Consider the following 20572-nt stretch of genomic DNA (forward strand, 5'->3'; position numbering starts at 1 on the left):
GCTGTTCTTCTAACTCACTATAGGGGATTTATCTGGGCTATTTTAACTTCTATCTTAGATAATCGCCTATGAAAATGAATTAAGAAAGCTGCATTGAATTTTCAAGTACTCAGACAGAAGAGAATAGGAATACAGAAAAATCATTTTTATTTTATTGAAATACAATATTATATATTTTGAAAACAAAGTATTGCATCAGATCAGAGATTTCAAAACTTTTGATATTAGAAATTATATTCTGCTTTGGACTACTTTGGGATATCTTTATGCTTCTTGTATGTAGTGGGTAGCCATTCCAGCTTTGACCTGGAAGTACCAACCTCTTTGAGGCTTCGGTAAACTCAGCTCCACCTTGTAGGCGTGACAGTTACCGAAGCCTCAAAGGAGGTGGTACTTCCAGGTCAAAGCTGGAATGGCTACCCACTACACTTGTGTGTGTGTGTGTGTGTGTGTGTGTGTGTGTGTGTGTGTGTATGCATTATACATACATTGTATATACAGTACATTTTAATTATAAAACTAATGTATGTTTGTAGTAAGATATTAAAATTGTATAAATGGTAGGAAACAATGAACATTTTTATCAAGGAAAAGAGAAATTTTTAGTGTGTGTTCACTCCTAACACTGCTAAAATGTAGAAGTTATGGGCATCCTGATACATAGATGTGGAGCCAGATGCAGGCTGGCTCACTAACTTGTTCAAGGTCACACCAGGCATGCAGGAGTTGGAGAAAGCCCTGGTGATTAACCACTGCCCTGCATCGCTTCTGGAAGTTGACAAGGACAAATTAAACAGAGGCGTGCTAGTCTAGGATACAGTGCTTCCTCTCACTGTCATATAGAAGGTGGACTACACGAAACTCCTCTTCAAAGCAGTAAAGAAACAAAAACAAAATCCCACAGAGAAGTCATCAAAAGATCAGAACAGAGGACTCAGAGGAGCGTGAAAGCAAATCACTAAATAGCATCAGCTCTGTCTAGCTGATGACAAAAACATGTGAGGTTTTTTTAAAGATGGGCTTTTTGGAGCTTCCCAATGTGTCTGCTGGATGATATGAGGGATGCCTGTGTAGAGACAGCCTTGAACAATGTGAGCACACACTGGCCATTCTCCCTTCCTCCCTTCCAGTCCAAGGCAGGAGGCTGAGCCGAGTTCCAGGCCCCCTTCAGATTTGAGAATCTCCCATCATAACATCTGCAACTGGACATGAATTTTTTTGTTTCTTTTAAACTTGGAAAGTTATTATGGAGTACCTCTCCTATGCCCTAGCCATATGTTGCTCTCCACTGTAGTTCTTTGTACATTCGTCCCTCAAGGGTGGGAGCTAAGTCTTAGTCATCTAGAATTCTCTGTAGTACTGGTGTAACGTTTTGTACATAACAGGAGCCCAATAAATCTTTATGGAGTTGAAGTTAGTAGAAGTGTGGTATGCTGAGCTCCCAGAGAGCCGCTAGAAAAAAATACAGGAGCTTTGAAAACAAAGAAAAATGAGGGAGAAGAAATGAGCAAGTTGGGCAGATCAGCAGTTTCTGAAGTGTTCTCTGTAGAGCAAAAATCCCATAAAATACTACCTGAAGAAAGGTCCTGGCTCAAGTAATTTTGTAGAGCACCACTTAATATACTCCCACCCACTCAACTCTTTGGGGGATCATAAGCAGTCAGCGTGCTGGAAGAACTGGTTCCAGCTTGCAAGAGTCAGTTGTTAAAATTTGGAAGAATTTTGTGAGCCGACCATTACACACGCTCATTGTTAAATATTAAATTACATAAACTTCCATTAAATAAGTTCTGTTAAAAAACGAGGATAATAATTATTGATAACAGCTAACGACTTTGCTAGGGTTTGCTCTTGTGTGCTGTAGTAGTTCAGGTCTGAAGTGACCCCCAAAGGCCTGTGCACACAGCTGAGGATAGCTGTGAATGCGACCCAAAACAAAAATCATTCCCTGACTTAAAACATGATGAGGATTTTATGCAGTTGCTTTTGGTAGCTCGATTTCTTGGTTCTCAAGTATAAACTTTGAGGCTGACAATGTCAAAAGATTGGACATGTCTGGCCTGTAGGGTGAAGGCCTGGTCACCAGTGTGCTGCTACTTGGTGGGATGGCATAAACCTTTAAGAAGAAGAGCCTAGTAAGAGCTTTTAGGTCATTGAAGATATGTCCTCAAGAGGATGGTAGGGCCTACCCTCCTCCTCCTCCTCCTCCTCCTCCTCCTCCTCCTCCTCCTCCTCCTCCTCCTCCTCCTCCTCCTCTTCTTCTTCTTCTTCTTCTTCTTCTTCTTCTTCTTCTTCTTCTGCTTTACTGCTTCTTCTGCTTCTCCTCCTCCTCCTCTTCTTCTTCTTCTCCTCTTCCTCCTCTTCTTCTTTCTACTTCTCCTCCTTCTTCTTCTCCTTGTCCTCCTCCTCTTCTTCTTCTCCTAGTCCTCCTCCTCTTTCTCCTCCTCTTCTTCTTCCTCTTCTTTTTCTTTAGTTGCTTGCCATGAGGTGAACAAACTTTCTCCCCACAAGCCCCAAAAGCAATGAACCCCCTCAACCATGGACTGCAAGCTTCAAAGCTATAACCCAAAATAGACTTTCCCTGTTGTTAAGCTGACAGAATCAGGCATTTTGCTACAGTAATAGAAACCTCACATGCATACACTCTTGTATTTCCACTGAATGTATTTGTCATACCTACGTTGATGTGCTGAAAAACAGCATGCTGCTGTATATCTCTGTCCATCTCACGATCATCAGTACCACATGGTTGGCTAGAAGCCATCTATGACAGGAGTGTTTATACCACAGAAGTCAGCTGATACTGCAAAGTGGAGGTTTTTCTCCAGAGAACTGGCTGTTTGGCATTTATAGCACACTGTTGAAAAAAAAAAAAACCAATAACCCTACAGCAAACACCTGGTTAACCACCTGAGTCTGTATCCTGAACTTTATTTCATCACAGAAAGCATTTTAAAGACAAGGTCTCTATATGTAGCTCAGGGTGGCCTCAAATTCACAGCCCTTTTGTCTTTGCTCTGGAGCACTGATGAAATTCTTTTAATGACTAACATCTACCACCACCTTGAGACATAAACTTTAGGAAAAATTACTCAATTACTAAGTCATTTCTTGGTTCTTTTTTTTCTTTTGTGTGTGTGTGTGTGTGTGTGTGTGTGTTATGCAAATGTGTTTGCATGCTCTTATGTGATGACATGCACATATGTGTGCAAGAGTGTACATGCACATATGTAGGAGTAGAGGCTGAAGGCTGTTATCTGGAGTCTTCCTCAGTCATTCTTATTCATGAGGCAGTCTCTCATGTGTAGGTAGAAGTTTCTCTTGCCTGCCTGTTCCCAAATACCCAGCATCTGTTTCCCAATGAAGGCTTAATATCACTTATAAATGCTCGGCCATTAGCTCAGGCTTATTACTAACTAGCTCTTACACTGAAATTAACCCATAATCCTTATCAATGTTTAGCCACTATCTTGGTACCTTTTTCTCAGCACAGCAGTCTCATCTTGCTTCCTCTGTGTCTGGCTGGTGACTCCAGACTCCACCATTCCTCTTCCCAGAATTCTCCTAATCTACTCCCCCCACCTATACTTCCTGCCTGGCTACTGGCCAATCAGTGTTTTATTAAACCAATTTGAGTGACTAATCTTTACAGTGTACAAGAGCATTATCCCACATCACTTGTGAATGCAGAGCTCAATGATATGGCCCCTCGGGTTAGTCAGTTTGTTTAGGCAATACCTGGTCTCTGATTTCCCAGCACTAGAATTATGGTGAGCTGCCATGTACTCATTTACATGAGTTCTGAGAATCCAAACTCCAGTTCTCACACTGGCACATTGACAAAAGCTCTAACCACACAGCCTCATCACACACAAGCTTGGCATTTCTCATGCTTAGCTTTTCAAGTTATTAGGGGATAAAAGGCTAATCAACCTTCCCTTTAACAAAAACCTTTTTTAAGATTTATATTTATTTCTATTTTATGTGTATAAGTGTTTAGCCCAAATGTATGTCTGTGCACCATGTGCATGCAGTGCCCATTGAGGCCCAGAAGAGGGCATCCTATCCCCCTGGGACTGGAGTTAGAGATATTTGTGACCCACTATATGGGTGCTGGGAATTGAACAGGGAATCATCTGGAAGAGTAGACAGTGCTTTTTGTTGCTAAGCCATCTTTCCAGCCCCCAGTTTTCCTTTTGAAAATGGTTAAAATCATTGAAACTGATTTCTACTCCCTCGGAACTGCCTGATGTCACGTTCATGATTCCTTTATTCCACACAGTGGTGTCATAGGCAGACCACCACCCAGACCACCACCCTGAAAGCGTCCACTTATGACTTATGGTTCATCACTAGGCAAGGCAATTGATGCCTCCCAATCTCATTTTTGCCATCTGTAAAACGGGGCCTACTACAGAATATTCGAGAAAGCCAAAACTTATGCATGGGGAATGACTTGCCCAGGTGTGCAGTTGTTACATCTGAAAGATCTTATGTGAGTGTTTCTCTCTGAACATAGTGTGACCAATATGGTTCATGAAAAACCCTTAGCCAATCCTGCCAAAGCTCAGAGTCATCTCTCAAGGGCCCACAGCAAAATGGATGAAGCTTAGCCACCTACAATACTGCACGGTGACAGCTCACATGTGACTGTGAAGGTGTTTCCCAGCATCATGGGCAAGCTCGTGGGAAACTGCAGCCATGTGTCCAAAAAGACCAGATCAAAGCCAATAGCCTGCAGATGGACAGGGCGTGTGAATGTGGCTGGGTGGTCCCACGACAGATGGAATTTGTAGTCGGGTGTTTTCAAGAACAGACCCTTATTGCTGCAAGCAGTCACGGTTCAGGGTCCACAGGCAGTTTTACTTAAGCCACAAGAAAGTGATGTTTATCTCTCAGATCCATTTTGGAATAATATTTTCACAAACTTGGACATTTTCAGCTTTGCTAAAGGTCTGGAAATATTACCCTCTCTCTTAGAAGGTCACAAGAAAGGAGGGAAGGGGAGAGGAGACATAAGATGAGGGAAATTCTCTCTCTTTCTTGCTCTCTCTAATCCCTCACTAGGCTGTCAGAAGGCCTGGCACGTACACCCTGCTTTTACTGGCCCCCACCCAGTGACTGGCATCCTGGGCTGAGAGGCACGATGGAGCGCCTCTTATCATTCTGCCCTGCAATGGTCAGATTGTGGATGTTTCACAAGAACAGAGAGGGCACTGAGTGGTCAGCTTGGACAACAGCCACAGTACTGCCCCAGTGGCCTGAAGGCCCGCCATGGGCTAGGTGTCCTGCAGACAAAACAGGATGCTTGGCATGTCAGGGAGACACATACTGGAGGAGGCTGAGTTCTCCAACTACCGACTTGGGTGGACACAAGTCCCCATTGTTACAACTGATGAGATGCACCAGAGCAGGTGGGCTGCAGTCCTCTAGACACTGCTTGCCTCCAAAGGAAGCTTGGACTCCAGTAGAACAGTATGGAGAGAAAATAAGACCTTCAGGGGGTGGAGCCTGGTGGGGCTGATGGAAAGCAATTAGGTCACATAGGCTACACCCTCAGAAAGAATCCAGGGGTTAGGTCTCCTGGGGTTGGGTTGGCTGCTGTGAGAGCAGGTTGGTACGCAGCCTGTTGTCTGCTCTTGATCTCTCCCACCGGCACCTGTCTCTGTCATGTGTTCTACTCTATGAGCTGGCCGCCATGTTGGGATGCTGCCAGCAGGCCCTCACCAGAGGCTGAAAAGATGGACCAACCTAATGTCCCCCTTTCAGCCTCTAAAATTAGAAACTTAAATCAACCTTTTTTCTTCACCCAGCACCCAGTCTCCAGGACTTTGTTCCAGCCATACAAAATGGACCAGCATTGACCGGATGTCTGCCCTGACTGTAGTCCTACACACAAGGATGACTTTGCTAGAGACAGGTCCTCCAGTTTCTTGATTCTAGCCCGGTAGAATAATTCAGGTATGAGTAGCTATGGAAAAGCCAGAACAGAATAATAACACAATGACCAGCCACACCTTAAGAATAAAAAAAAGACATTAATACTTATCTACCACCCATGTATTTACTGAGCATAGTACTTAGTGTTTTCATAATCGTTGTCTTATCTAATCCTCAAACAGCCTTGTTTGATACACAGTGTCATGTTATATCAGGGATGGAGAAAGTGAGTATGCATTAACCACACTCGTTACAAAGACTCATTTATCTCATACACAGTTGAGTTACCATGCCAACGCCACACCACTAATATTGGCAGAGCCAGAGCTTATGAGTGGGTTTTCCTGGCTCCCCAACAGGGGTTCTTTCTACTGTACTAGACAGCACTGTGATTGAGCATGGGCTCTAAGACCACATGGTCTAGATCTGAATCCTGTATCTGCCGTTTAGCTAGCTGTGAGACCACGGTCAAGCTCCTTGTCACAGGCCAACTGATCTCACACCTACTTTTTAATTTTACTAACTCTGTGATTCCAACCCAAACACCGAATGCCCGAGAAAGCAGACTCTCAAGGTTCACGTTAGCCTTAAATATGTCATTCCAGAGGCTACATCAGGTACCTTTGTTGCCCATTTTCTCCACCTTCGTCTTCAGCTGAGTTTCATCTAACTGATTTATCGGCTGGAAAAGCAAGTCTCTAGTGGAAAGCACAAGGAGAGAGCTAGTGGTGAGCGGATTTAGAATGATGGGCACCTGCCTCAGGTAGGGTCCTGGCTCATGAGAGGTCATTACTTAGGTATGGTATAGCCAACAGATCATGACCTGAAAAAAATGTTCTTAAGAGGACCTGGGTTCCCAGGAGATGGGGCACCGTATGCCCTGAGAGGCAGCTTAGGGAAGTCCCAGGGCCAGTCAAGAGGTAGATGGAGAAGGGCCTATAAACGAAAGCCATTATGGTGGTTTCTGTGGCAAGAAGCTGAAGAGGCAGGTATACCAGCTTGAACTGGACAGCTGGGGTCATTGCAGTGCCTCCCCCCCCCCTCCAGTTTTCCAAGCCCTTGTTCTGGGTGGTTGGGGAAGTTGGACAATGACCCCAAGTTGACAGCCTGATGAAAAGAAGTTGCTGGAATGTGGGCTCTGGATTGGTTGCTTTGGACTGGAAAACTGGGCTCCTCGATGAGGACCTTCCCATCGTCGGGAATGAGCTAATCCCGGGAGAGGCAGAGCCTCCAGCAACAGCAAGGCCCCAGAGGTCAAAGTATACCAGTGAAAGATAGATGCGATCACTACATAAAGCACAAGACATTTGCATGGTGGGTGAGGAGGGGAGGGGGAGGCGAGGAGTCCAGTTGGGCAAACCCATCTTCACAGAGACAGTCACCTCTCTTCCCCCACCTCTACTCAAAGCCTCTGAGCATTGATGCTCCTACACCTCCCTCAACCCCCCCCCCCTTTCTCTGCAGCTCCCGTTCCCCTCTTCCCATCTTCTCCCACACATGCCTGGAGTCTCCGGGCTCCTTGGGCTGAGCCCTGCATAACTTAGCTTCTTAATCCTTGCTTCCCCAGAGCCAGCAGCTCTGCCACACTCAATCCTTTCAATTAGCATATACAAACAGGCCTTTTACAGCACACCCTGGAGCAGCAGAGACGTACCCAGATACACAATGGGCATATTCAGCCCCGGAAAAATGAACTTCTGAGTTTGGACTTTCATTTCAAGGAGCTGTGTAACTCCGTGATCTTGTGCCCTCTTAAAATGCCAGGGTCAGGGCAGAGGGCTGAAGCTGAGCAAGCTGAGCTGTTGGGGGGAAAATTGTCTAAATGCCTTCCGGGTGGAGCTGGACCCCACTGAGTCAGCTCTGTGCTGTACCACCAGGGGCAGAAGTTTCTGGAGACATCAAGAGGTCAGTTCAGTTACAACTACCTCACAAGGGCCATTTATGGTGTGTAAACTGTAGCAGGAATCTTAAAGAGTCTTTATTAATAAAACAAACCCAGAGCCAAGTATTGGGGTGAACACTGGAAGATCAGAGAGACAGAACAAGCCACAGCTAACCTCACCTGGCCAACTTCTCAGCTGGTCTTGTATCCTCAGACTGGACGCCTCTGTGTCCTCATATCCGAATGGCTCTCAGCTAAACTGTGCTGCTAGAAGCCTGAAAGCTTAACCAGCCAAATGCTTAACCAGCCAAATGCTTCTAGTTTCTGGACCTCACGCCTTATATACCTTTCTGCTTTCTACCACTATTCCCTGGGATTAAAGGCTCGCTTTCTGGGATTAAAGGCGTGAGTCACCATGCTTGGTTGTATCCTTGAACAGATGGATTTCTGCCTCTGGAATGCTAGGATTAAAGGCGTGTGCTACCACTGCCTATCCTCATGTTTAATATTGTGGCAGTTCTGTCTCTGACCCCAGATAAGTTTATTAGGGTGCACAGTATTTCGGGGAACACAATATCACCACAGTGAACCATTTGCAAGATGACAAAAGGGGATGATGGGTGGCAAGAGGCTCGGGGACTCGGGGACCTGGGTGAGAGCTACCTGCTAGAAGCCAGCAGTGCACACTTGAGGAAAGAGCATCCATTCTTCATCCCCAGTGACCCCGCATAAACAAGGGGAAGGCCTTTGGTCCAGAACTGCCCCCTTTGCTCACCGAAGGCAACACTCTGAAATTTTAGGACTGTGGAGGCTTGGGGAAGCTCTCTCCACTAGAAGCTTTCCCACTAGTGAATTAAAGTGTCCAGGAGTCCAGGAATATTCCCCATGCATCAGTTTTCTCTCTCGACTTTCTATCTGGAAATACCTCGCTTCCCAGCCCCTGCCAACTTCCTTCTCACTTCCCCGGGCTAAATCTTACTTCTCTGACTATCCTGTCCTGAAGCATCAACCCTTCCCTTTGCAATACAGACTAATTACTCTTGATAAAGATTACTATAAAATAGATCTCTAAAACGTCACTTAAAAGCTGGGCATGGTAGTACACTCTTAGGATCCCAGCTGTCAGGAAGTAGAAGCTAGAGGCTCAGGAGTTCAAGACCACCCTGGGCTACAATGATACCCTGTCTCAAAAATTAATTAAAAATTTATATACTAATTTAAGTTTCACTGGGATCTTAAAACCTACCCCGCCCCCATGAAAAGAGGAACCACTATAATTTCCCCTTGCATTGTGTCTTACCTCCCAACTGTATGGTGAATTGTGAGAGGGTAAACACTGTTGCTTCTGTTTTCTGTTTCTCTCAGAGAGCTGGACAGAGCCACCCTGGAAGGTGATGGGATGGCTGTGAGATCTCTGCCATCTCTGCCCTGTCAACCTTTATTGCTTACTTTCATTAAATATTCTGAGCTTGGGATGGTGAGATGATTCACTCAGTGGGTGAGGGCACTTGCCAGCAAGTTGGATGACCCGGGACCCACAAGGTAGGAGAGAACCAACTCCTTCAGGTTATTCTCTGACCTCCATGCTCATACTGTGGCATGCACACGCATACCCCCACCCCATAAATCATTCAATCAACCAATACACAAATATATAAATAAACATAATTTAGAAGTTAAGTACCCTATGTTTTACTTGTTTCGAGCTGGTTCAATTTGAAATTGCCTCTGGTTCCTTTTGGAGGCCAGGAGTGGGGGACCTGGAATACACTTAAACTGTGCTTCGACTAACTTCCTTTAAAATAAGCAGATTTAGCATTCTTCTCCGTCAACAGCTTAACAATGTACACATCTATATGGTATAGCTGTATCATGTTACGTCTCCGGGATGGAACTTGGATTTCCATGCCCAATTTAATTGTAAACAAGCGTTCCTGTGCAGCAAGAGCCACAGAAGCAGTTGTGATCCGAGGAAGGTGCTCGAGATGCCAAATTACCTCCGGCTGTTTCAGATCCAGAAATTCGAGCAGGGCAGCGGGTTCTGCCAGCTGTGCCAACTTAAAATGTACCAGGGAGGCTCGCTCTGTGAGAGGGTGAAAAGGAGATCTTTTGAGTCATTGCCAGACTTGAGAGCAGACCTGGGTGATACTTACAACGTCAGCTACGTGGGCAGAGGGGCTTCTTTACATCTGAGGAGGGGCCGCTGTATCTCTGAGTTGGAATAGACCCAGCAAAGCTTTGAGCCCGGTGTGGGCTGCCTCTGCTGACCGTGAAGCAAACAAGAACACACAAACCCACCGCTCTCCTGGTGGAAGACAGAACTGAGTGTCCTGACATGTTAGGACTCTCTCCCTCTACAAAGGCATCCACCTTGCATTGTCCAAAGCACGGCATACCCCTGCCCACCGGCTCAGTTGAGAGCTCTACAGCTACAGAGGCCGCCCATTAGATGCTGAGCCCTTCTCTGAGTTCTACTGGGTCCCCGGGAGCTGCATCCCAGAAAGTGAAGGGCAGCCTCAGGACATCCCCATTCCTGAAGTTAAGCTTCAAATGTTTCCATTTTGAATAGAGAAGGTGGCTAGGTTAGAGAACCTCCAATCAAAGTGTACCCTCGACACCCCACCCCCACATACACACACAAACCCTAGTCATTCCCCAAAGGCCCTATCCCCCAGTATTCTCACACCAGGGCTTACGGAGTTTTGAGGAGAGTCAGACACACAGTCCAAATCAGCATGCAAACGAAGAAACGTGACCAAATATGTCACATACAAATGGCTGAAAGGTCACAAGGTTAGAAGCAAGCTGACAGTGGCTGGGGGTGGGGAGGGGTGGGGTGGTGGGGGTGGTGGGGGCGGACTCGGAATTGAAGAGTAAGGACAGGACTTCTCTTTTTTGTCAGAGGCAACAAGGAAGCCACACCCAGAGTCAGGCTGCAGTCTGCCCTCAGAGGGCAGAGAGTGAACTTGTACGTGGTGCCCCACTTAGATCTCCAGAGCCCGCTGAATTCAGGAATCTTCTGGGGTCCCCACGGGGACCAAGCTGATTAGACTCCTGTCCCCAGATGCTAGTGACTCATTTGCAACGTGCTTTCCTACCATAAGCTTCCTGCCATGGCCTGAGTGTCTCCCGACAGCCTTTGTGTTGATACTTGGCCCCTAGCTCACGGCACTATTTGACAGGGGGAGCCTTTGCAAGGCAGGGTTTTCTGACAGGAACCAGGAACCTTAGGTCTTTGAGGGCATGCCCTCGGAGGTGATTGTGGGACACCTTGGCCCTTCTCTCTCTCTCTCTCTCTCTCTCTCTCTCTCTCTCTCTCTCTCTCTCTCTCTCTCTCTCTCTCTCTCTCTCCCCCTCTCATTGCCCAGCAAGCAATGAGGTAAGCAGTCTCATTTCATGCTATATACTCTTGCCATAAGGTGTTACCTTCCCACAGGCCTGACCATGGATGGGAACTTCCAAGATGAGCCTTCACTCAGTGAACATTAATTATGTGGGCTATTTTGCTGCAGGGATGGATGGAAAGGTGATGGACACACTTCCCATGCTGCATTCGCCTTCGTCATTTAGTTAATTAGACACTGGGGCAAGGAAACGCCTCATTCAAACCACCGCAGCATACTGTAATCAAAGAAGCAAGAGAAGGGGGAGGGGAGGAAGAGGAGGAGAAGAGAAGGAGAAGGAGAAGGGAAAGGTGGGACTAGGGAAAAAAAAAAAAAAGAGGCCGGGCAGTGGTAGTGCACACCTTTAATCCCAGCACTCAGGAGGCAGAGCCGGGTGGATTTCTGTGAGTTCGAGGCCAGTCTGGTCTACAGAGCAAAATCCAGGACAGGCACCAAAACTACACAGAGAAACCCTGTCTCAAAAAAAAAAAAAAAAAAAAAAAAAAAAAAAAAAGAATGAAAATGGCTTTGCTGAAATATCAGCAATACTTACAGTGCATTCATCTATGTGGCCTGTTTCGCTGTGGCACAGAGAACACAAGGTGGGCATGGCACAGCCCCATCTGTGAAGTAAGTGCCAACTGAGCGAGAGGATGGTTAGGTTGATCTAATACTGTTTTGTAACAGAAAACAGGAATACTGTCCTTGCAGCTAGAAGGGACTCTGACCCTAACCATGAGTGCTGGGGTTTTTAGGGGAGACTCGCCCCATAAGAGAAGAGGTAAACTGAGTCCTGACAGAGCTGTGAAGTTAGAGATTGCTTCATGGTAAGAGAGAGAACAGAGAACGGGACTTTGTCCACGGAGCTGGAGACCACTGGAGTCCAGCCAACACAATACTCTGGACCCTGCCGGAAGCAACAATGTCTCCTTTCCCGTCCCCAGGCTTCTGCCATGCTCCCACCTTGCTGGGGTAATCCAACTCGGAGTGATGATCGCCCCCACAAAGGGCACTATTCTAAAGCCGGTTAAAGTCCCGCCCCTCTTCTATTTGGTGGAAAGGAATCCACCCCGCTTTGTGGTGCTCTCTCGAGGCACTTCAACAGTTTTTATCTGGCTGGTGTTTGCGATTTCTTCCTTATCACACTAGTAAGAAATGGGAATACTGGCAGAGTCTCGAACTGGTTTTGATGTGTGTTCCCACATAAGAGCTTTCAACACAAAAAGGCTTGGAGACCGCTCTGAAAGAATATTCCAGAAATAAGTCTGCCTTTTGGATGTCTATGGGTCAGTTTTGAGATTTTAAATTATAAAAGTGTCTTTTCTATAACAGAAAGGATAAATTTATAACACTCCATCTCTCTGTGTGTTTATCCGCTATCCAGGGCAGGGGTATTTCCAGGGGGGCCCCAAGGGAAGGTCTGAGAGCAGGCCCCGCTCTCCATTATAGCACACCCTGACATTTGTGTTTGTCTTGTGTTCAGTATAGCGTATCTATGAATTATGGCACCTAAGTTCAACTAAACAGACCCTGCCAAAGAGGCTTCCAAAACTCGACGACAATGAATTATGCAAAACAAAGTCAACAGCAAAGAGAGAGAGCCTTTGCCGTCCATTACTTAGATTCTTCCTAGACTACAGAACTAGTCCACAGCACGTGGACACACACACACACACACACACACACACACACACACACACCACACACAATTCCCCCCCCCTGGGAGAATTATAATTGAAAAGGCTTAAGTCTTTTTGTCTTTTTAATATCATTTAATGTTAAAAATAAACTACGTTCCTACTGGATTCATCCAGCTAATTTAGAGGGCTCTGCTAAGGGGTTGAGAGAGTCTGTATTAGTTCTCTGCTGCTGCTCTAACAAGTGACACAAAGGCATCCATCCGGGTGCTCAGGTCAGAGAGCCTCCAATCAAGGGGTTGGTGGGGTTGTACTTCTTGCAGAAGTCTGGGAAGCAGCCTCTTTTCAGCTTCCAGACGCTGTGGAGCATCCCTGCCCTGTGGCCTCTTCCCCTGTCTCTGAGGCCAGCTGCACAGCACCTCCAAACCAGTCTCTCTGCCCATACCCTCTGCTCCTGGCCTCAAACCTTCCCCTGACTTCGACCCCCTGCCTCCCTGCATAAAGACCACATGATCACACGAGGGCACCCCGATAACCCAGGATGAGCTTCTGTCTCAAATCCTCAGTTCAACCAACCACAAGAATTCTCACTTCTTTGCGTCACAGTGTATTCACAGGGGTTACTGCCCGGACATCTTAAGGACGGCATTATTTAATCTTCCAGCATTTTTTTTTTTAATTTAAAAAGAGTGTTTGTTATTTTGTAAGTATGGATGTCTTGTATGCATGTGTGTCTGTACACCAAGTATGTGTGACTGGTACCCGCAGAGGACAGAGGAGGGTGCTAGATCCTTGTAATTGGAGTTACAGATGGTTGTAAGCTATCATGTAGGTGCTGGGAATTGAACCTATGTCTTCCGAAAGAGCAGCCAATGCTCTTAGCTGCTGAGCCATCTCCCCAGCCCCGCTTTGAGGGGGTCTTTAAATAGTTCGTATGTGCACATGTAACTGCCCACGTCTTCTACAGCTAAAGAAGTAAAACCGCCTCTAAGTCAAAGAGATGGTAACATGAAAACTGGGGGTGGGCACAGTACCAATCATCCCAGAACAGGAGGGTCACGAGTTCAAGGTCATTCTCAGCTCCCTATCAAGTTTGAGGCCTGCCAGAGTTACACAAAATCCTGCTCCTGTCTCAAAAAAAAAAAAAAAAAAAAAAAAAAAAAAAAAAAAAAAAAAACAATGAAACCATAGAGAAGTGATAGCATGCGGCTCATTTTCCCTGTTTCCTCTCCTTATTTCTCTCCATCCGATGTCCTGGAAGAAGACACACTAACCTAATAGCCCTGTTGACCAAACTCCAACCAGTCACTTTCACAGCTAGTGAAAAGCCGAGCCGGCCACATGGCTTAGCACACCCTCCGCACACAGGAGCCTGCAGAACACTGGCTGGAGCCTTGGAACAGTCAACAGTGCCTTGAGTCAGGAGCTCACACTGCAGGGCTAGGTCGTGGAACAAAGCTTCGATTCAGAGAAGAAGAAGAAGAAAAAAATCAGTCCAGTTGGCTGTTTGACTTTCACGTAGGCAAAACAAGCATTTGGCTGACGGAGCCTTTCATTTTCCACACCGTTATTTTAGCTCCTTCGGACTGAAAGGTAAGTGTGCCATTTATATAAATACACAGTAGTCTATTTACAAGGTTATCAAATGCTTTAATTCATCTCCAAACTCGATGTTCACCACTCCCAACACTCATGTTTACCTGTGGCATGCCAAACCTCCCCACTCCCCGGCCCACCCCCACCTCCTCTATTTCTCTCTCGCCTTGAGGAGAGTTCTCCATCCAATCAGGTCAGGGCATTTGTTTTTACTTTTTAACTCAACAAATATTCCCTGAATGCCTGTTATGTCCTAGAAACTGAGCTGGATCCAAAGATTAAAAAAAAAAAAAAAAAGTCGCAGTGTGTAGTGAGGTATATTTAACAGTTTGGGAAGAGCATGTGAAAGTTCTCAGGCAGGATGGGTAAACGGTACAGATTGTAGACGTGTTCTAGAGTGAAGTGGGAAGTCATTCAAGTATTCATTTTCAGTCACCCCGATCCAAGATCTTACTGTGCACGTGGTTTTTTGCTTTTTTGTTGTTGTTTCACTTTTACAGAAATGGTTTTGGGGTCCAGTCCCCCCCCCCCCCGCCCCTGAGAGGCAAAAGGCAAATTTTTGCCAGGCAGTGGTGGCGCACGCCTTTAATCCCAGCACTTGGGAGTTAGAGCCAGGCAAATCTTTGTGAGTTCCAGTCCAGCCTGGTCTACAAAGTGAGATCCAGGACAGGCTCCAAAGCTACACAGAGAAACCCTGTCTCTGGGGGGGGGGGGGGACAAATTTGCAATAGTGTCCCAAGTGTCTTTACCCTTTCCAGACTTAATTTTATTGAGAAGTTGTCGAATGCATTGTCTTAATTAGGGTTTTATTGTTGTGAAGAGACACTATGACCATTCTTATAAATGAAAACACTTAATTGAGGTGGCTGGCTTACAGTTTCAGAGATTCAGTCCATTATCATCACGGTGATGAACATGGTGGCGTGCAGGCAGACATGCTGAAGAGGTAGCTGAGAGTCCTTTATCTGGCAGGCAACAGGAAGTCAACTATGACACTGATTGAAGCTTAAGCAAAAGACTTTAAAGACGGCCTCCAAAGTGACACACCCACTTCAACAAAGCCACACCTCCCAAGAGTGCCATTCCCTTTGGGGGCCATTTTCTTTCTAACCGCCACACACATCTAACTAAAATCTCCTGGTGTGAGGGGAGCCCAAAGGTTCCAGAGTTCATGCCTCCATAAAAGTTGAATAGTGAGCTAGGGTTGAAGGTCCTGCCTCAACTCTTCCACGAAATGGATAGATGATGGAGGTGGATAGAACAGCGGTGGTATTCTGACAATAAAGAGCAGAGGCTTCACCCCCTCCAGACAGAGCTTTTCTTGCACAGAGATCACTAGCATCATTTGGTTGAAGAGATGTGTATAACTTTAAAATAATCTGCACCTGTGGTGTTATAAAATCCTGGCATATCTAGATGAAAAGGGACAACTTTGAAGCTTTGAACAAGGATACATTGGACCACAGGTGGCCATTTTCAACATGATACCACCCAGGATCATAAAATGAATCATACTGCAACATAGCATCACAGACTTGGTAAGTAATAAAGAAATGTACTTGTCTGGTGAACTAGCAGGGGCTGTGTTTGGTGAGTCCTTCCTATTGCATACATCCTCAACAGTCTTACCTACTAGATGCACAATAGCAATTAAGTTTCATTTTGGAGGGGGCATAACCTGAAAACTGGGGCTGCCTTAACAGACTCAGTAGATTTTCCAATTCTTAACCTACAACTGGGGTCAAGACCAACCCTTAGGGCTGAGAAGGCCTCCAAGATACTTGAGAATGAGAGTCAGGAGGCAGTAAGTGGGAAAAGAAATGCAAGCATCACTTCAGAAGAGGAAAGCATTAGCTCCAGCACATCCCTGGAGATGCAAAACAAAAGACAAGTGATACTATTTGCACCCCAAGGTGGTTGCATGGGGATTCATGTTTGGTTGCCTATTTCCGGAGCTGAAGGACAGTACCACAACAACTACCCAGATGATTGCGACTACTAGTGACATGTCTCCAAACCAGGAAGGAGAGAGCCCCCATCTGCTGTGGGACAGTCTGTATGTCAAATTGCTCTGATTGGTCAATAAATAAAACACTGATTGGCCAGTGGCCAGGCAGGAAGTAGGTGGGACAAGGAGAGAGGAGAATTCTGGGAAGCAGAAGGCTGAGGCGGAGAGACACTGCAGCCGCCGCCATGACCAGCAGCATGTGAAGATGCCGGTAAGCCACCAGCCACGTGGCAAGGTATAGATTTATGGAAATGGTTAATTTAAGATAAAAGAACAGTTAGCAAGAAGCCTGCCACGGCCATACAGTTTGTAAGCAATATAAGTCTCTGTGTTTACTTGGTTGGGTCTGAGCGGCTGTGGGACTGGCAGGTGACAAAGATTTGTCCTGACTGTGGGCAAAGCAGGAAAACTCTAGCTACAAATGGCGCCCAACGTGTTGGCAAGAGTTTCCACCTAAAACCTGAGAAAAGATTCTAAAACGGAACTAAAAACAGCTTCCTAATTGTCTCTCTCAAATGAGCGGCAGCCTGCCGGTTTGAGCTACTGGCGGGTTCCTAGCATGCAAGCTCGATCTGCAGTATGGCGGGAATGAGGCCTCTGCAAGTGGCACATTAAGCTGCATGGTGGATTTAGCCTTTGCTAGTACAAAAAAAGAGGTTTCTGGGCTACACGCTGCTTGGATAAAAGCATAGACCCACGATGGCTCCCAGAGCTGGCGGAAAACGTACCACCGCCATGTTGGGACGCTGAAGTGGGCGGAGCCAGCAGCCACAGCGCCGTTTCAGGCTTAAAAGGCTGCAGTTTAAAGCAATAGGCTCAAGGAAATATAAAACATAAGCCACATAAAGATGGCTACCACACAGAGAATCTGGATTATGTTCTCTTTGATATTCGTAACTGAAGAGAAACATTTGATTGCAAAAGCTGTTGAGTTATGCCAAAATGTGTGTTTTAAAGGTACCTTAACTTCAAAATTTGGATGTAAGGATATGTTGCTTTGGAAAGGAGGCTCTGCTTTTGTTTCCACAGAAAGCCAGAGGCTATGGATTTGTTCCAGATTAAGATACATCAGGTTTGACCAGCCAAGACCACCTGAAAGGTCTCCGATGACACCATGGCCCAGATGATCCAACATCCAGAATTGTTTCAAGGCAACTGGCTCAGACGATACGGTCTCACGGACTACTCCATGATCCTAAAATTTTCTTTGTGTCCCCATAAGATACAGCGCCCCCCTCCAGCAGGAAGTAGTAAGAGAAGCTACGCCCAAATTCCCAAATATACCAAGCTGACTTTGGAGATGTGTAAGAGTTAAAACCTTCCTTTTAAAAAAAAGAAAGAGGAAGTGCTGTGGGACGGTCTGTATGTCAAATTGCTCTGATTGGTCAATAAATAAAACACTGATTGGCCAGTGGCCAGGCAGGAAGTAGGTGGGACAAGGAGAGAGGAGAATTCTGGGAAGCAGAAGGCTGAGGCGGAGAGACACTGCAGCCGCCGCCATGACCAGCAGCATGTGAAGATGCCGGTAAGCCACCAGCCACGTGGCAAGGTATAGATTTATGGAAATGGTTAATTTAAGATAAAAGAACAGTTAGCAAGAAGCCTGCCACGGCCATACAGTTTGTAAGCAATATAAGTCTCTGTGTTTACTTGGTTGGGTCTGAGCGGCTGTGGGACTGGCAGGTGACAAAGATTTGTCCTGACTGTGGGCAAAGCAGGAAAACTCTAGCTACACCCATCTAAGGAAAGGAAATCAGGATGAGGAGATAAGGCATGCAAGGAAGGGAGAGAAATTGGCAGACGTTGTAAAACCCAGGGCCACGATGGGAACACCTTCATCCTAGGACTTTTGCCACTGTTCTTTGCTCACCCATAAAAAACGGTCTGAATGTGCTGTTGGGCCATAACCACTGGTTCCTTGAGACATCTGGCCTGTTGCCGCAGATATGCATCTTTAAGTCCTCATGCTGGAATCCGTCATCTTAGGACATGTCCTCTCTTCTCTAGTTTACTATCAGGCGAAGCACCAACCTCTTGAATAAGAAGCTATCGCAACACAATTGAGTAACGGTCAAAGCAAAAGAAAAAATAATGTTTTGCATACATTGGTATGCCTACCTTGGTATGTCTGCGAGGGCATTTCCAGGGAGGTTTAACTGAGGCAGGGAGACCTACCCTAAACTGGTGCTGAGAGCCCAAACTGAGCAAAGGGGAGAAAAAGAAACAGGCTAGCAACATTCATTTGCTTCCTGACTGTGTGCAATGTCACCACCCAGGAGTCGCAGATGACTGTTTCTTTGTTGAGTTGCTCTTTGCCGGGCAGCAGGGATGACGAAAGTACCTAGTACAGCATATTTGAATATTGCTCAGAGCACACATTTCATTGTTCTCACCACCAAAAAATAAATGTGAGATAATGCACCTTTTGTAGTTTGAGTTGGCATTCCAAAACCAAATACCAAAAACATCATGTTAAATACCATAACTACATACAATTTATACTTGGGAGCAAATACATCAGTCACTCCCTTACTAGCAAAAATCCACACTGAATATTAAAACAGTTTTAAATGAACTATCTTAAATAATAAAACAAAAATTGATAAATGATAAATTTATATAATACTTACCAAAAACCCAGGCTGAATCACAGTAATGCCTTCTTAAAATTCAAAAAGACAGTTTGCATTAAATATCATTTTTGTAAGGGTCCATTATTATTTTTCAAATACATGACAGTGATTTGACATTTGCCTTTGGCTTTTGCAGTCTGATCATAAGGAAAGTAGAAAAAACAACCCTATAGTACCAGTTTTCTTAGTTCTTCCCCTTAATTGTTTTTAAAGTGTGGGGCCAGGTGCTGACCTTCCCTGTACTAACATGTCCTCCTTCAGCTGTTCACCAGGTTAACTCTGCCAGACTTCCATTGGGCAGAACCCTGACCGCGATTCCAACAGTACTTTCCTCAATTTTCATGAATTCTTCGACCTTCTGTATTATTGTTGAATGTCAGTGACATCTGATCATCATCAGCAAGAAGCAAGCCACAAAAGGCTGTGACATGGGAAACTGAGAAACACCCCAGTGTCAAGCTGGGAGGCCTGTTGGCCTAAGTACCAATTTCCCAAATGGGTAGATCATTAGTGAATTCTTCCAAGCTTTGATGAGATCTCTGCCTCTGCTGTTGGCTTCCCTGTGCATTCTGCAACCTTGTATACATGGGGATTCTTATAACAAATTTAAGGATAACAAGGATTCCCCCCCCAAAAAAAAAATTCTAAAATCATGTTGTCTCAAAAACCAAGTTCCTCATCCATCTCCCAAAGCTAAGTTAACCTCTTGTAAAAAGCTGGAACACAGTGATATGTGTGCGGCCATTGCTCACCCTCATTTGTGAGTGAATTTTGTGAAAAATGCATTGTGGTTTTGAGTACATCAGGACCACATCTTCCATTCCAGCCAGAAAGCAACTTGGTCACCTAGTCACCAAACCAAAATCATTAACTCTACAGTGAATGAGTAGTGTTCCTGATTGTAAAATCCCTTCGGCCCTAATGATTCATGGCAAGGAGAGTCTACATCATGATCCTTCCAGAAAACCTTTTTGTGGACCGTTCCCAGGGCTGTAAGGAGGAAAACTGGAGCCTTGGGTAGGAAGCCTGATGGGCCCCTTCCTAACCCACATGACTGACCAGAAACTCAATTCTGACAGTGTATATCTCGCCACCTCATTTCTTTAGTTCTATCATGGTTTCTGCTTAGATACTGGGTAGGATGGCAATTATTTATCATTGGGAAAGTCTACTTTCAACCTTTGATAGAGCCTATTCATGTGAGTAAGTCATTTAAAGTAATCAAATGAGGTATGCAGAAGCAAGCAAGAAAAAAAAAAAAAAGACCAGACGCCGGGCGGGCGGTGGTGGCCAACGCCTTTAATCCTAGCACTCGGGAGGCAGAGGCAGGTGGTCTACAGAGTGAGTTCCAGGAAAGGCGCCAAAGCTACACAGAGAAACCCTGTCTTGAAAAACAACAAACAAACAATAGACCAGAAATGTCCATCTTTTATGTTTCTAATATATATGTAGCTTTTTTGCTAATTATGCTAAAAATCTGTCTCATTTTCAAT

The 20572-nt window shown here is 45.5% G+C and overlaps 1 long non-coding RNA gene across 1 annotated transcript; it reads right to left on the minus strand.

The window, feature by feature from the left end:
- Positions 1-9040: 9040 nt before the first annotated feature.
- Positions 9041-10573, minus strand: LOC143268979 (uncharacterized). Its single transcript, XR_013045234.1, has 3 exons — positions 10519-10573; positions 9820-9905; positions 9041-9206 (listed from the first exon to the last, which is right to left on the minus strand). It is a non-coding gene; the product is annotated as an uncharacterized LOC143268979 (long non-coding RNA).
- Positions 10574-20572: the final 9999 nt, after the last annotated feature.

The sequence above is a fragment of the Peromyscus maniculatus genome, chromosome 16 (assembly GCF_049852395.1).
Source record: "Peromyscus maniculatus bairdii isolate BWxNUB_F1_BW_parent chromosome 16, HU_Pman_BW_mat_3.1, whole genome shotgun sequence".
Lineage (NCBI taxonomy): Eukaryota > Metazoa > Chordata > Mammalia > Rodentia > Cricetidae > Peromyscus > Peromyscus maniculatus.